Here is a 16,204-nt window from a genome sequence, read left to right on the forward strand (position 1 = left end):
GCTGACAAAAGGCAAAAGAACCATTCTGACACACTCTGAGGACACAAAATTCAACAATACATCCAACTTTCTACAAACCTAAGGATCTGCATTAATGATATGTAGGAAGAAAAATCAGATCTTCCCAGTGTGCATATGAAAACTTTGGTCAAGACACCAAGCAAGTGGGCTGAATTCACAATTATATAGCATTTTCCACCTGAGGATAAACTAAAGCATTTCTCCGTCAGCTCTATATCACATTGGATGAAAGTTGTTCCTGGGATTATTAACTGTCTACATTCCAGATTGCAAATGCCTGCTTGATGATTACAGCAAAGGAGGAGAAGTTTCTCCTATAAAATGAAAGATCCCTGGAGGCAAGGAACTTGCCATCACCATGAGATGAATGGCCAAAATCAGAAGTGAGGCTGTGAAAATATTATTTGGGGCACAGAAAGTATACAATACAGCCACAGCTAATGGTTTAATGGGATACTAGACATTGTACAAGGATAAATATTTTTTGACCAATGGTAATAAAGATTTTAAAAAATTAGCAGGTTCTATGAGTAAAAAAAAAAAAAAAAACTAGTGGGAGGAAGATCTAATTTTGATGAAGAGAGTGAGGAAAAGACCTCTTCGAGAAACTGACCTATATTCCAGATCAAATTACAATGGTGGTAGAGGACCTTTAAGGACTCTACCAGTTCATAAGCTACATGAGAGAACAGGATGAGCAAGGGCACCCATTTTCAGCTACAATACAAAATAGAATGTATTAAATAGTGTCTGGGAATATTGAAGGAGGTTCCTGACAAAATTAGCCCCCTCAATGTCTGCCATTGTGTCTAGATTTCTAGTATTATTCCATTCCCCCCTGTCTTGCATTACATTCCAGAAAATGTATTTTTAAAACCCAGTTGAACTACAGTTGATTTGTACAGTTCCTCTATATAGTGGGATGTTAGTTCTCATAATTTTCTCTGTCACCATTCCTGGAGATAAGAAAGATATTAACAGGCTATCCTACTTCATAACAAGAAATAAACCAATGTGTTCTTCCCAGAAAACTGGATTTCTTCCATTTATTCCCAACAAACTCATACATGTTTGTTTTTGCCAAGAACCACAACAAATTTTAAATTGTTTCACTTTTGGAAAGATCCAATATATGGTTTTCCAAAGATATTTTCCTCTATTATTTGAAATATGTTTTCAGTTCATTTGTACTCAACTCAAACTGTTGCTTAATAAAAGCCATTTGATGTCCAAGCCAAATTTTGAAGATTATTGCATCTTTCCCCAAAAACCTTTTAAGAGGAAATTATGTTCTGTCAGCAAGAAATAGATCTGGACTAATGGTTAATTTTGTTCCACCATAAATCAGAGGCTGGCATTTGAAGGGGTTAAAAAAGAATAACACTAAACTAACGGCCCTTGATCAGTAGGCACAGGAAACTGGCAAACTATTAAACTCAAAACAAATGGAAAAGATCCTTCACTAGTGAAAGAAGATGTGATTCCAGGGAAGCCAAAACCTTGGTTTTAGATAAACGTATTAGAGACTGAATTCAGTTTACAAGTTTAGTCTAAAAAACAAAAACAAAAACAAAAACAAAACAGGTGAAAGAATTCAGTTCCAGCCAACTGACTTGCTTCTTCTGCCCTGAGGAAGACCAGATAGATGGAGCAGTCTGGAGGTGCTTCTCTAGCGAAGGAGAGAATAGACCTTGAAATACTTCACTTACTCAACCCTGTCATTATTTTAACTACTACTCGGCATAGAACGGCACAACACGGATAATAAAGTATTATGTTCCCAAAGGCAGCTTCTTGAAAGGCTAGCTTGGCAGCTGTGCATTTCACCTGGAAACTTCAATTCAACATTACAACAAAGGGAGTCTGGCATGTAACTGGGAGAGGTCCCTAATTTATTAACATCAAGAGACAAGTTTTAAAGAGACAGTTTTCCTTTCTGTGCATAATAGTTTAGCAAAGGTCAGAATCATTTGCAATGCCCAAAATGTGCAAGTAAATAACTTTGATTACACAGTAATGTAAGGCAAGGAATGTTCTTCCTCACATTGATTTGATGAGCCTAAGAAAATCCAAAGTGTAGGACATCACAAAACTTTACATTTTTCCTTTCAGTGGCATTCTGTCTGAGGGTCTCAGTTTATCTCTTTCTCTCCCTGTCCCCAAACATTTTCCTAGGTATCTCAATGATGATAAGCCACTGATGCTGAAAATATAGAGGTGTCCTCTGAGATTATGTTACCCAGGGCTATTTGTTAATAGCTATTATTAATATTTAAGCTACCTCAGTAATAATTTTTGCCAATGTATAAGCCTAAGGAAAGGTTTGTTATTTAAGGTTTAGATTTATAGCTTCAACTTCCATGTTTTCTAAAAAAAAAAAAAACTATATAGAGAAATAAACCTTTAATTAAGGTGAAAGTCTAATGAATATGAGAAACTATCTTAATTGTGAATAGATTTATTGGATTTAGCTTTACTGGGCTTACAAAGCACAGACCTCTGGGGATGGGACATCACTGAAATTATCTTTGACACCTAAAGAGAAACAGCTTGGTCAGGATTTAGTGATCGAGAACAAGCACAATTTTCTGGAGTTCAAGCCACATCGATATTATTTTTATGGTGTTAAGCCAGGGCACATCTTAGGCTTTCATTGTATAAAGAATACTATTTCTGGATCTTCAAGGATTCTGAAGGGGCTCCAGATTAGCTTAAAGGGAATCCACTGACTCCTTAATTTCTCCTAATCCCCAGTCCATTTTTTTCTAAAGTCTTACCATGCATTATTTCAATAACATTCTTGGCCATACCATAAATTCCTTTGCTTTCGTGTCTTTTCATCACAACTCATGAGCAAATCCTCATGTCTCATGCAGCCCACTTTCTGTTTTCTCTCTGTCATTGCCCAGGTGAGCCAAGTGCCCCACAATGCTCCTTTTGGGATTATTATAAATTGAGTTCACTAGATTTAAAGGAGCCATCAAAACTGTTTACCAGTCCTACTTGACTCTCTGGTCCTCTGCTATCTCAATTCCCCATTAGCTTGTTGCTGAGGTCCAGATAAACACACACACACACACACACACACACACACACACACACACACACACATTTTTATGACTCATCAGTAGAAAGAAAGAAATAATAAGCTTTCTACATTTGCTGGAAGAATTAAATGAATTGTTATATGAAGCTCTTAAAATATTGCCTGGTGAACAAGGGCTACATATCATTATTATTGTTGTTATTGTGATGATTATTATATACAGTTGCCTAATCTACATTTCTGTTTGAAGGCAGCTTAAATTCAACATACCAGGGCTGAATTTATGACCTTCTCAAACAAACATTTTCGGAGCACCTAGTTCAATGAATTGAACTGCCATTCATCCAATTTTACAAGCCAACGCCAAGGAGACATTCTTGACACTTCTTTTCTCTCTCACCAGTCTTCATGCTTATATCCAATCTATTAAGCAGCCAACAGTGTGGCAGGCACAGTGTGTTGTAGGAAGCACTAAACGGTTTCTTTCCCTCTCTTTCCTGTATTCTAGCTGCATTTTCCTCCTTCCATGTTCTTACACACGCAAAGCTTTTGCCGATACTGCATCTTCCATCCGTTATGCTCCTATTCTACCTGCTCAGGTCTGATCTTGATTAACTTTTTCACTTCCTCTCTTCACTTTCACTGGGATATAATCTTTGTTCACTCCACGGGCCAGGTAGCTTTTTTCTATCTTCTCTTAGAATTGTTTTTTGTTTTTTCATAAGACTACAATCAGTTTTAACTAAGCATCCTTGGGGCTGATAATGTGATTAGTTATCCTCTATCTAGAATACAAGATCCACAAGATGCAGAAACCACATCTGTTTTTGCTGACCATTATATCCGCATAGCTTAGTACAGTTCCCAGGGCCCAGTTGAAGATAAAAATGTATTTTCCAGAAAATGAGAGAGGCACTATTTCCAAAAAGAAAATGGAAATCCTTTAAGACAACAAAAGAACCAGTAAACAAATGAGATATAGAACAGAAAAAAAGGTAGAGAAAATCACTGAATCCAAAGTCAGTTCTTTAAAGAGATCAACAAAATTGGAGCATTTTTAGCTAGACTGACCAGGAGAAGGAGAGAAGATGGATATACTAGAAGATATACTAACATTACAAATGAAAGAGAAGACGTTATTGCCAATCTTACAGAAATAAAAAGTATTATAAGACAATACTTATATTTTATGACAACAAGTTAGATTATGTAGGTAAAATTTATTAAATTCTAGAAAAAAAAGCAAGTTACTGAAATAGATTTAGAAAGATTAGAAAATTGGACCATATATCATAAGTAAAAATTTGATTTACTAATTTAGAAAACTTCCCACTAAAGCATCTAAGCCCAGAAGTGCTTCATGAATTCTAGCAAACATTTAAAGGAGAATGAATACAAATCTTTCAAAAACCCTTGCAAAATACAGAAAAGAAGGGATTACTTCTGAGCTCATTATATGAGACCACAATTATGATATCAACCAAATAAAGACAATAGATAAGGGAGGAAAACCTACAGAACAATATCCTTAGATTCAAAAATCTTCAATAAAATACTATCAGTGATTCCAGAAACATAAAAGGAATTACTCAGAGTCAATTATATATCATGATGTGAAAGAATGAATTTGGACCTCCATCATCTCACACCACATAAAATGTGTGTGTGTGTGTGGGGGGGGGGGGGGTGTGTGTGAGAGAGAGAGAGAGAGACAGAGAGACAGAGAGACAGAGAGACAGAGAGACAGAGACAGAGACAGAGACAGAGAGAGAGAGTGTATTTCAAGCCACATATGTAATTTCAAGTGTTTTAGTAGTCACTTTGAGAAGTTTTTACTTTAAAAAGCGTGTGATGGGAAAAATTTGAATGCTATCCTTCTTTTTTAAAAATGTTTGTTTATTCATTTATTTTGAGGGAGAGAGAGTGAGAGAGCAAGCAGGGGAGGGGCAGAGAGAGGGAGAGAAAGAGAGAATCCCAAGCAGGCTCTGCATTGTCAGCACATAGCACAAAAAGGGACTCAATCTCACGAACCTGAACTGAAAGCATGAGTCATACACTTAACCAACTGAGCCACCCAAGTGCCCCTGAATGCTTCCTTCTAAGACAAGGAACCTAGCAAGAATTTCTGCTTTAGCTATTTATTTCTATTCAAGATAGTGAAGGTTCTAGCCAGCACAAGATAAGAGATAGGAATTAAACTAACCAGGTTTTTCTTTAATCACATGTGGCATAATTGTCTATGGAGAAAATCTCATGGAATCTACAAGAAAGCTTCTAGAACCCCTGAGTTTAGGAAAATTTTAGAATACAACATAAATATAAATGATCAATTTTATTTCTAGATACTAGTAACAAACAATTGGGTACTGAAATAAAAATACCACTTAAAATAATAGCAAAAATATAAAAAATTAGGAATAAATCTGATAGCGTATGTGCAAGACCTGTTCACTGTAAACTACAAAACATTTATGAACGGAATTAAAGATCTAAACAAATTGGAAGACATACCACATTAATTCTTGGAAGTCTTGGTATTGTTAATGTGTCACTTCTTCCACATTAATTCATAGAGTCAATACGATGAAGTCAATATCCTACCAGGTACTTTATGAAAACTGGCAACTTTAAAAATAAAGAGCAGACTTGGAGCACTTATACTACTTATTGTATAAGTATATTATCAAGACAATATGATGTTGCATAAAGGTAGACAGACAAGCAGAGCAATGTAATAGAATAGAAAAATCCAATAATTGTATGTATATATTCAGGTAAATTTCCACCAAGACTCATAGGCAATTCAATGGAGAAAGAATAGTTGTTTCAATAAATTACAATGGAATAATTAGATGTCCAAATATAGAAAATTTAACTTGAATCCATTTCTTATACTATATACAAAAATGAGCTAAAAATGAATCATAGACCTAAATGCAAAAAGAAAACTATAAAATGTGTGGAAGTAAAGCATAGGAGAAAATCTTTGTGACCTTGCATTATTAGACAAAGATTTTTTACATGCAATAAATTTGCAGCCAATAGCAAATTTAATAAATTGGATTCATCAAAATTAAGAACTTAGGCTTTTTGAAAAGAAGAGAGTGAAAATACAAGTCACAGACTAGGAGAATATTTCCTTATCATTCATTTGATGAAGGACATGTAGATAATATATATTCACAAGCTGAATAACTCTCAAAACTCAGTAGGATTACACAAAAATGTATTATAATAGTGTAATAAATTGGACAAAAATTTAAAAGATGCTTCAGAAAAGAGATATACAGACATATACGGACTGTAAATAAGTACGTGAAAAATATTCACCATAATCAGTCCTTAGAGGAATACAAATTAAGACCAAAATTTGATACTAACACATATTATTAGACTATCTAAAATTAAAAAGACATACCATATTAAGTACTGGAGAGGATGTCTCATACAACTCAATATCTCATACACTGATAGGAGTATAAAATGATACAATCACTTTAGAACTAGTTCAACAGCTTTTTAAAAAGCTGAGTATACATCTAGTATATGACCTAATCATTCCACTCCTGGGTATTTATCCAAAAGAAATGAAAGCATATGTCCACAAATGATTGGAACTCAAAATTTCATAGCAACTTGATTTGTAATCACCAAAAATTGAAAGAATCCAAATGGCCATCATTATGTGAATGGATAAGGAAATTGTGGTATATTCATAAAATGGGATAATATCCTTCAATAAAAAGGAATAAGCTATTGCTACATGGAAACACATGGATGTATTTCCAAATAATTATTCTGAATGAAGAAGCCTGAGGAAAAGAGTGTCTGCTGTATGGTTCCATTTGCATGAATTCTAGGAAATCCAAACTCTGTAGTGAAAGAAAGCAAATAAGTATTTGCTTCAAGATGAGTGTAGGCATAAGCAGTGGGAGGGAGGCATCAAAGGGGACATTAGGAAATTATTTGGGATACTTGTTACTTTGATGGTGGCGATGGTTTCACAGGGGCATGCATATGTAAAAAGTTACCGAATTGCACCCTTTAAACATGTTAAGTTAATTGAGTATCAAATAAACCTGAACAAAGGTGTTTAAAACCTATCATGGAGGCTCTACTAGAAGTTTGTACTGGCCATAGTAGTGTCAGGCAGAATTGTCATTTCTACTCGTGTATCTGTAGATTTCAAGGAGGACTAAAAACTTGCCTTGATTAAGGTCACTTATTCCTTGCCCGAATTTCAGGGTTTGTTCTGATAGCTGTTGTTATTGATATCATTTTAATTATATAATTGGTCAAATCATTTTCATTGCCAGTAAATTATGAAAGCCTGAGGTGGGTCTTGAACTCACAAACTTGTGAGATCATGACCTGACCCAAAACCAGGAGTCAGATCCTAACCGACTGAGCCACCCAGGCACCCCATATTTTACTTGAAATGTTAATACAATTGCTTTTTAGGCTGTGGCTGTCTCCAATAACCTGCATGTTTATTTTTGCCCTCTTATGTAGACCTTGTATCTGTTTAAAAAAGAACATTGTTTAGAACATTTTTCCATAGAATTTTTTGCAGGAAATGCTTTAAACCATGTTACACCCCAGAGTAATATGCCGTATTCCCAAAAGTTACAGTGCCTCTCTGGTTCTCAGTCTAGAGTGGAGGATGGGGAAGGAGTAGGTTTACTCTAGATATGATAAGTGAATATATATAATATATATATATATATAATATATATATTCATATATATAATATATATACTGAAATATTAAGTTATAATCAAAAGGAAGAATTATTGGTGTTATTTTCATATTGTTTATCTTCTAATTTTCTTAAAATAAACATAGTATTCTGTTTTAATACCAAAAAAAATTAAAGAAACAAGTTGGAAAAACCAGAATCAATTTTTTCACCTTTCAAATTGATGAAGCTAAAATTACCCAAAGAGAGTATAAAACTTTCTAAATTGAAAAACAAAAAGAAAAGGACATTATTGAAATGTAAAATTCACGAACTCAATGATGAGACCTTATTTTCAGTACAAACTATATTTTGTTACAATCCATCTATTCAGTATCAGAAATTTGTGTTATATATAAAGGCTACAAAAATTAGTAAAACACCACTGCTGCCTTTAAGATAATAGCCCAATGGAGGAGATGGACACATATATAAGTATAGAAGCTTCTCTACTGCATACACATTAAGTTCGGAAAATTTCTCCTCAAATTCAATTGTTTGATTAACCTAAGGGCTATAGATAAAAACACTAATACCATTTGTTGGTGGTAGTCACACTTGATTGGCTTTTAACTTAAATGTTGTCCCCCCCACACCTTGTTGTAAAGGGGGCTCTATTTACTTATTTATTTTGAGAGACAGAGAGAGAGACAGAGAAAGAGAGAGAATGCACACTCACGAGCAGGGGAAGGACAAAGAGAGGGACAGAGAGAATCCCAAGCAGGTCCCATGCTCAGCATGGAGCCCCATGCAGGGCTTGATCTAACTAACTGTGAGATCATGACCTGAGCCGATATCAAGTTTAAGTGTTCAATCGACCTAGCCACCCAGGTGTCCTCCCCCTTTTTAAATTAAAATTCACAGGTATAAGCAATGTTGTGTATATAGCGGTGGTGCTCCTTCAACATGTAATATGGTGGAGAGAGTGTACTAAATGCCAAGAAGACACAAAAACAAGAAAGGGAGTGTATTGAAGACCATCAGATATCTTTTTGGGAATCAAAAGGCTAGCACATAACATTAATGAGTGGACAACGAAATCTTGTAGAAAGATTATAACTTTATCTTTTTGGGAACTTAAATTCTCAGTTTTGTACTTCTTAGGATCAGTGCCTTTATTCAGCAGTGGTAAACAGAGATGTAGTAGGTAGATGGTCAGACTGAATCTCCACTATTGTAGGACTGTCCAAGAAATTTCTAATATTGCCAATTTAGACTTTTTAGATTTGTTGTTTTTGCAAATTTCTCCTCTGTAATTAATTTAGATGAGACAAGTACACACACACACACAACTGATTCTCATTATTTGTGGATTCTGTATTGTAAATTTGCCTACTTGCTAGAATTTATCTGTAACACTAAAGCCAATACTTGTGAAGTTTTATGCTTGCTTCAGTGGCACATACACTAATTCTGGAATGATCCAGAGATTAGTGTGCCCCTGCACAAGGATGACACACAGATTTGTGAAGTGTTCCATAAAAAGAAAATATCTGCAGGGTTTTCAATCATTCGCAGACAATGCACAAAATGAAAAATTGGAATCATCTGATGCACATTTCCAGTTGAAGTCAAATAAGGTCACACCCTGTCTTTTTGTTTCAGCTCTGATATCGTAAACAAGTGTCTTTTTCATGGTTCATTAAGTGTCACGTTGTTTTGGTATTTTTGTGCTTTCTGTAGATTTCACTGTTTAAAATGACCCCCAAGTATAGTGCTCAAGTGCTGTCTAGTGTTACTAAGTGCAAGAAAGCTGTGATGCGCCTAACAGAGAAATACATGTGTTAGATAACCTTCATTCAAACATAAGTTCCAGTGTTGTTGGTCCCGAGTTTAATGTTAATGACTTGGCAATATATATTAAATAAGGTATCTTTAAACAGAAATACACATAAAACAAAGCTTTGTATTGATCAGTTGATGAGAATGTTGTGACAAGAGGCTTGCAGGAACCTAACTCTGTATTTCCCCTGGGAGCAATGACTCAGTGTTTGCTAACTCAGTGTTTGCAACAATTCAATAGAATGGAACTAATGAGAATGAGACTCCTCTGTATGTGTGTATATGTGCACACACATATAGTTTATTTTAAACAAGCATATGTATACATGTATGCATAAGTGTACATGCAAATACACATACTGACTAATCAATTGACTAATACTAACCATGAAGATTAACCTTAGTCTTCCAATCTCTGAACCGGGTTACATGCTATATGCTGTAAATTGTGTTTATGTGTTTATGAGAGACAATAGAACTTCTCTGAAATTAGAGTTTTTCCAGAAAATCTGGCCCTCATGACCACTGTTCAGTGACACCAATTCTGAGTGGAGGATCAGTGAGCACTTACTAGAGGAAAGCTGTTTGCTTCAGCTCCAGCATTCAGGCCAAAGAATATTTCTCAGTACCTGAGCAAAGGGAATTAGAAAAAGAAGAGGAAGGACAACCAAGAAAAAATTAATTAATTAATCGATTAAAACCTCTGAGTCCTATTAAATCCCCCTGACCCCAAATCAGGATATTTTTACATCCTTCTCATTATTTTTAGTATTTGTTACTGCCCTTATGGGCCTCAGCTTTCCATCTGCCAGATGAATTTAATTGAATTCCTTGGGCTAAAAAGCAAAAATCAAGAAAGATTTCAAAGATAGGGAGATAGATATATGCTCTTGAATCAAATGAAAGGGGGGCCTAGAAAGAATGAGAAATGAAATACAGGCAAGAAACATGTAGTTCAGATTTTGGTACAAAAAAAAAAACTAGAAAAGGCAATTTTGAAAATTGCACGTCAGGTATGTGGTTTCACTTCTATTCAGAGGAAGGTGGTAACCAAATTTGGATTTTTCTTTTGACTGGACCTGACTTTTCCAGTGCCATCTTCCAGAAACAGCTACCTCTTTGTGAATGGATGTGTAAGTAATGACACAAAATGATGAATCCTAGAAGCATCAAGTTCAGTATGGAAATCGCATGCGTATTTTTTACAGTGGTCTCTGAGTGGTCTCTAATTCTTTATCTAATTAATGAAAACTTCACCCTGTTCCAGTGCTCTACTAATGATATTAGCTGAGTTTTTAAGTGTAAACAATGACTGCCAGAAAAATGTTTGAAATTTATCCCCCACCTCTTTAGAGACTGGGAAAAACCATCTGTCTTCTTTAAATCTATGTTTGGAGATTTGATTTTAATTTCAACTGCCAAGAGCATTGGCGAAATTGCAATCCTGCGACCATTATCAACTGACCGAGAACGTAAGTGCACTCAGTATGCGTATATACTACTGGTCCCATGACAATCTCTTCATGATAACAGGGGTGTCCCTGCCTTTGTGGACCTAAGAGGACCCATGACAAATGATTTGCACCAAGAGACTGACAGCTCATCGTCTCCCTCCTCTCCCCATAACATGTTTTCTTTCATTCCTCTTATTCCCTCTTTTGTAGCAACCAAACTTATCCAATATTTGAGGCTCTTTTAAAACTAATGATCTTAGACTCTGGGTATATGAAAGATGATGATACAGAGAATGAGAGCCAGCTGTTTCTCATCTCACCTGAAGATAGATCTTGGGCTGCTGCCACTCATTCCAGAAGGATTGAATGAATGCTTCTTGATCACAAAGACAGCGTGATGATGATGATGACCAAATAGCATCAGGCATAGGGAAGACCTGGGCCGCAATCTAAGGCAACTCACTTTGATAAAAGGAATGTCCTGACATAGAAAATTATGAATTTAGTTGCCAATTCAAATCTACTCCGCATTTAACAAGAATTTGCTAACCATCCATTGTGACGCCGGTGCTATGATTGAACCCAAGGAATGTATACAATTAGAGGCTCAGAACCTGTCTCTGTCAAGTTGATTTACAACTTATTTTAAAACAAGGGCTTTCTGGGGCGCCTGGGTGGCTCAGTTGGTTAAGCGTCTGACTTCGACTCAGGTCACCATCTTGCTGCCGTGAGTTCGAGCCCCGCGACCTGCTCTGGGCTGAAGGCTCAGAACCTGGAGCCTCCTTTGGATTCTGTGTCTCCCTCTCTCTCTGCCCCTCCCCCGTTCATGCTCTGTCTCTCTCTGTCTCAAAAATAAATAAACGTTAAAAAAATTTTTAAAAAAAACAAGGGCTTTCTTATGTGAAATTATTAAGCAATGTTTAAAGATAACATGTAATTACTGTACCCACTATTTTTGGGTTCAGGAAGTTTGAGTACTCAAGGGAGTATTCATGAAGGAAGTAGGGTTTTAGTTAGACCTTGAAGAATAGATAGGATTAGGAAGTAACTGAAAGATACGCATTTGTTCTATAAATATTTACACTATATTACCTAACCATGTTCTAGGACTCCCCAGAATCATAGAATGATATAGTTAAAAGGTATGTTTGAGATTATAAAGTATCCTTTTATTGCACAAATGAAGAAGTGGTATCTAATCCTTATCCTCTCTGGGTGGGCAATTATAGCAAATTAGTGGTAGACTCAGGGAGAGAAAATTTCTACTTTAGTTCAATACTTACATATGAAAAATATATCATTTCTCCTGCCTTAATTTCCAGTTAGTAACCAGGGCCTACATTACAAATGGCCTGAAAATAAATAGAAAGTATCATGGAAGCATCATTATCATAAAATAAGGAGAAAAAAAAATCCCTCCATCCACCAAAACCATTACCTTGAAGACAAAACAAAACAAGAAACATTTCCATTGTTAAGAAATTAATACCCATATGAAACAGATTCTTTTTAGAGATTTTTTTCTTGTAAAAAGTAATACTGTGGTTTGTCAAACCTTTCCCATAGTTGATTAACCCTTATATTTATTTATTTTTGCAAATTGATTGTCTTTAGTAAAATGACTACAACTAATCTTCATTTTAGTGTGGTTGTCTAGTTTATATATTAGCCAGAGTTGTTAAATTCCAAGTTATTCTACCTTTCCAGACATCAATAAATCCTAGATTATACTTTAGAATAGAGGTTTTTTCTTTCCCAATAATGACAGCAAAGAAAAGAAGCCAGATATGCATAAGGCACTTATTTAGAGGCAGCATATATAGGAGTTACAGTGTAGGCTTGGAGTCAGACTGATTTGGCATCAAATTCTAGCCTTGGAACTTGTATAACTGAATGCAAGCCTTGAATCCCTCTTCTTCTATAAAATAGAGAGTATGTTACCTAACTCACAAGATAAATTGTAAAGATTAAGTAGATAATGTGTGCAAAATAATTAACAATGTCTGCATATAGTATATCCTCAATAAATTATAGGTAAATGTTAGTTATTGAGTACCTTGAAAATGGAGATGAATTATGTTTAAGTTTGGCTACTAAATTGGTGTCAAGGTTGCTGACCAGGTAATTATAGTCACACTTATGACAAAAGGTTATCAATTGTGCATGAAGTTGTAAATGTATCTAATTAAGCATGCAACTGTCAGGAAAAGAAAGATGACTAGAAGGCTATCAAGGACTGCTCTAGCTTGAACTATGTTAATCACACATAAAGCTCTTCAGATGTTAGCACCTTTTTAAAAATTTTTGAAACTCATTAATTCTCACAATAAAAACCTTAGAAAATACAAATATGTAAAATAATCAACAAGATCACCTGTAATAATGCCATTTGAAGTCAATAAGTTTGAGGAATTTCTTTTTAGATTTTCATATGTATAGGAAATTATTACATATATAATTTTGTGTGTATATGTGTAATAAAAGTTACATCTTAAAGTCCACAGAGTCCAGCGGCACCTGGGTGGCTCAGTGGGTTGGGCAACTGACTCTTGATTTCTGCTCAGGTGGTGGTCTCACAGTCATAGGATCAAGCCCCGCATCAGCTCTGAGCAAGGCATGGAGCCTGCTTAGATTCTCTCTCTCCTTCTCCCCTCTGCTCCTCCCCTGCTCACACTCTCTTTCTATCAAAATAAACAAGTAACATGGGATGCCTGGGTGGCTCAGTCGGCTAAGTGTCTGTCTGACTCTTGGTTTTGGCTCAGGTCATGATTTCACAGTTTATGAGCCTGAGCCACACATCAGGCTCCATGTTGACAGTGTGCTTGGGACTCTCTCTTCTCTCTCTGTCTCTCTCTCTCTCTCTGTCTCTCTCTGTGACCCCCGCCCCCTTGCTTGCTGTCTCTGTCAAAAGTAAGTAAGCTCAAAAAAATTAAATAAATAAATGAATAAATGAACAAATAACCATTATAAAAATAAAGGTCACAGAGTCCAACCACATGCACTTTTTATATTGTATATCCCCTAACCTTAAGTAACATTAAAGTTATTAAATGACAATAAGTAACATTAATGTCATTTAATAACATTCAAGTAGCATTAATAACATTAAATAACATTCAGAAGTATTATTACATAATATTCCATTGCATGATTATTGTATTGCCATTTTCAGACGTCATTTGTAATGATTATAAATAATGCTAAAACGAACATCCTTGGGAAGAAATCTTTGTCTCCATGATACTTTCCTCAGGATGAATGCTTAGAAATGATTTTACTGTATTGAAGAAAACTAAATTTGGGCTGCCTGGGTGGCTCAGTCAGTTAAGCTTCAGACTTCGGCTCAGGTCATGATCTTACGGTTGGTGGTTCGAGCTCTGCGTCGGGCTGTGTGCTGATCATGGAGCCTGCTTTGGATCCTCTGTCTCCCTCTCTCTCTGCCCCTCCACCATGTGTGTGCACACATGCTCTCTCTCAAAACTAAATAAACATTAGAAAAAAAAGAAAACTAACTTTCTATAGCTCTATATGCTATAAAGGTAAACTTCCCTCTAGAAAGTTTATACCAGTTTAGACTCTCATTACTGTGTAGGGAAGTGTTCACACCCAATTCACTGCCCTTCCCACCACCACTCATCATCATTCATCATAGCTGTAATAATAATTGCTGACAATTACTAAGCCCTTACCATGTGGCAGGTAACAGACTATAGTTTTTACATCTTGGCACATTATAATTATTCCAGTTTTAAAGATAAAAAAAACTGTGGCACAAACAGTTTAAGTTAAATGTCCAAAGTTATTCAGTTAAAACCGAAGTAGGGACTCAAATTCAGACAATGTGATTTCAAAGATCAGGCTTTTAATGTACAGTATAATTTTCCTACAACAGTGATGAGTATTATTTTTTTTACATTTTTGCAATTTGAAACAAAAAGAAACACTGATTTATTTTCCATGTTTTTTAGTAAAGTTAATATTCTTAATATGTATTTTTTTTACATTTTGTGTTTTTATTGTGAATTTTCTATTCATTTTTATCTCTTTATAGAATGCTTTTCTCTGGAGACAAGATTTTAAAATTAGATACTAATTGACTCCCTCTTTGGAGTAATAATAAATATGGATTTTCAAGATGGTGACACAATTTATTCATTTTCATGAATTTGGAGAAATTTTGCTAATTACATTCTCTAGTGAGCTTTGGACTCCCTGCCTGCCAATGTATATTGCATTTTACGGGTCCTTTTAGATGTTCGCTTTGGTTTGTAACTGATGGATTTCCTGAAAGTAAAAAGTCATGGGAGATTTAGTGAGTATGAAATGGTAAATATTGAAAGCATTTTAAATATTGATATGAAAATAGATCTCCTAGCTGGATATCTTTTTGTTCTGCTGTTTCTGGAATGAATACATTAGCTTAAAATTTTTAAGCATAACAGATGTGAAAGTGCTAGTGTTTGGATTGGTAATAGACTGTTCTCTGCCAGATTTGCTGGTAGCATTTCTATATTCTGGAAATACGAGAGACATTTACAGCCATAGTGATATTTCCAAACACTTTAATAAATCTAGTACACTCACACAATTATTGCAATTGCAGAAATTCTCCTGGTCTAGAAGAAATTGCTATACTTAATGGAGTTTGAGGATTGATGTTGTATTAAGGGCAACAAAAAGAATGGGCATGAGGTGAGATGCAATAAAAAGAGAAACGAAGTCAGGAGCCAAGCTAGTTTGCAATAAGAAAGATGGAAAATGGGGCGCCTGGGTGGCACAGTTGGTTAAGCGTCCGACTTCAGCCAGGTCACGATCTCGCGGTCCGTGAGTTCGAGCCCCGCGTCAGCTCTGGGCTGGTGGCTCAGAGCCTGGAGCCTGTTTCCGATTCTGTGTCTCCCTCTCTCTCTGCCCCTCCCCCGTTCATGCTCTGTCTCTCTCTGTCCCAAAAATAAATTAAAAAAGTTGAAAAAAAATTAAAAAAAAAAGATGGAAAATGAGAAATTAGAATAATTTGGTGAGTCCAAAAGGAGTGGCAATACTCGTGGGAAGACTCAGATACCTCCCCACAATCAGAAGTCTGGGAGTCAACAAAGTGCTGAAGTTTGTTTTGGGGCTGGGTATGCAACAAAGTTCCAGCAGCAATGAACAAAAAAATCTCTCCTC

General features: G+C 35.6%; 2 pseudogenes; both read left to right on the forward strand.

The window, feature by feature from the left end:
- The first annotated feature begins 9,192 nt into the window (after positions 1–9,192).
- Positions 9,193–9,291, forward strand: LOC125169191 (uncharacterized; annotated as a pseudogene).
- A 1,683-nt stretch (positions 9,292–10,974) lies between these two features.
- LOC125168051 (elongation factor 1-alpha 1-like) overlaps positions 10,975–16,204 on the forward strand; it is a 105,065-nt pseudogene continuing 99,835 nt past the window's right edge.

This window comes from Prionailurus viverrinus, chromosome B3 (genome assembly GCF_022837055.1).
Source record: "Prionailurus viverrinus isolate Anna chromosome B3, UM_Priviv_1.0, whole genome shotgun sequence".
In the NCBI taxonomy this organism is placed as follows: Eukaryota; Metazoa; Chordata; class Mammalia; order Carnivora; family Felidae; genus Prionailurus; species Prionailurus viverrinus.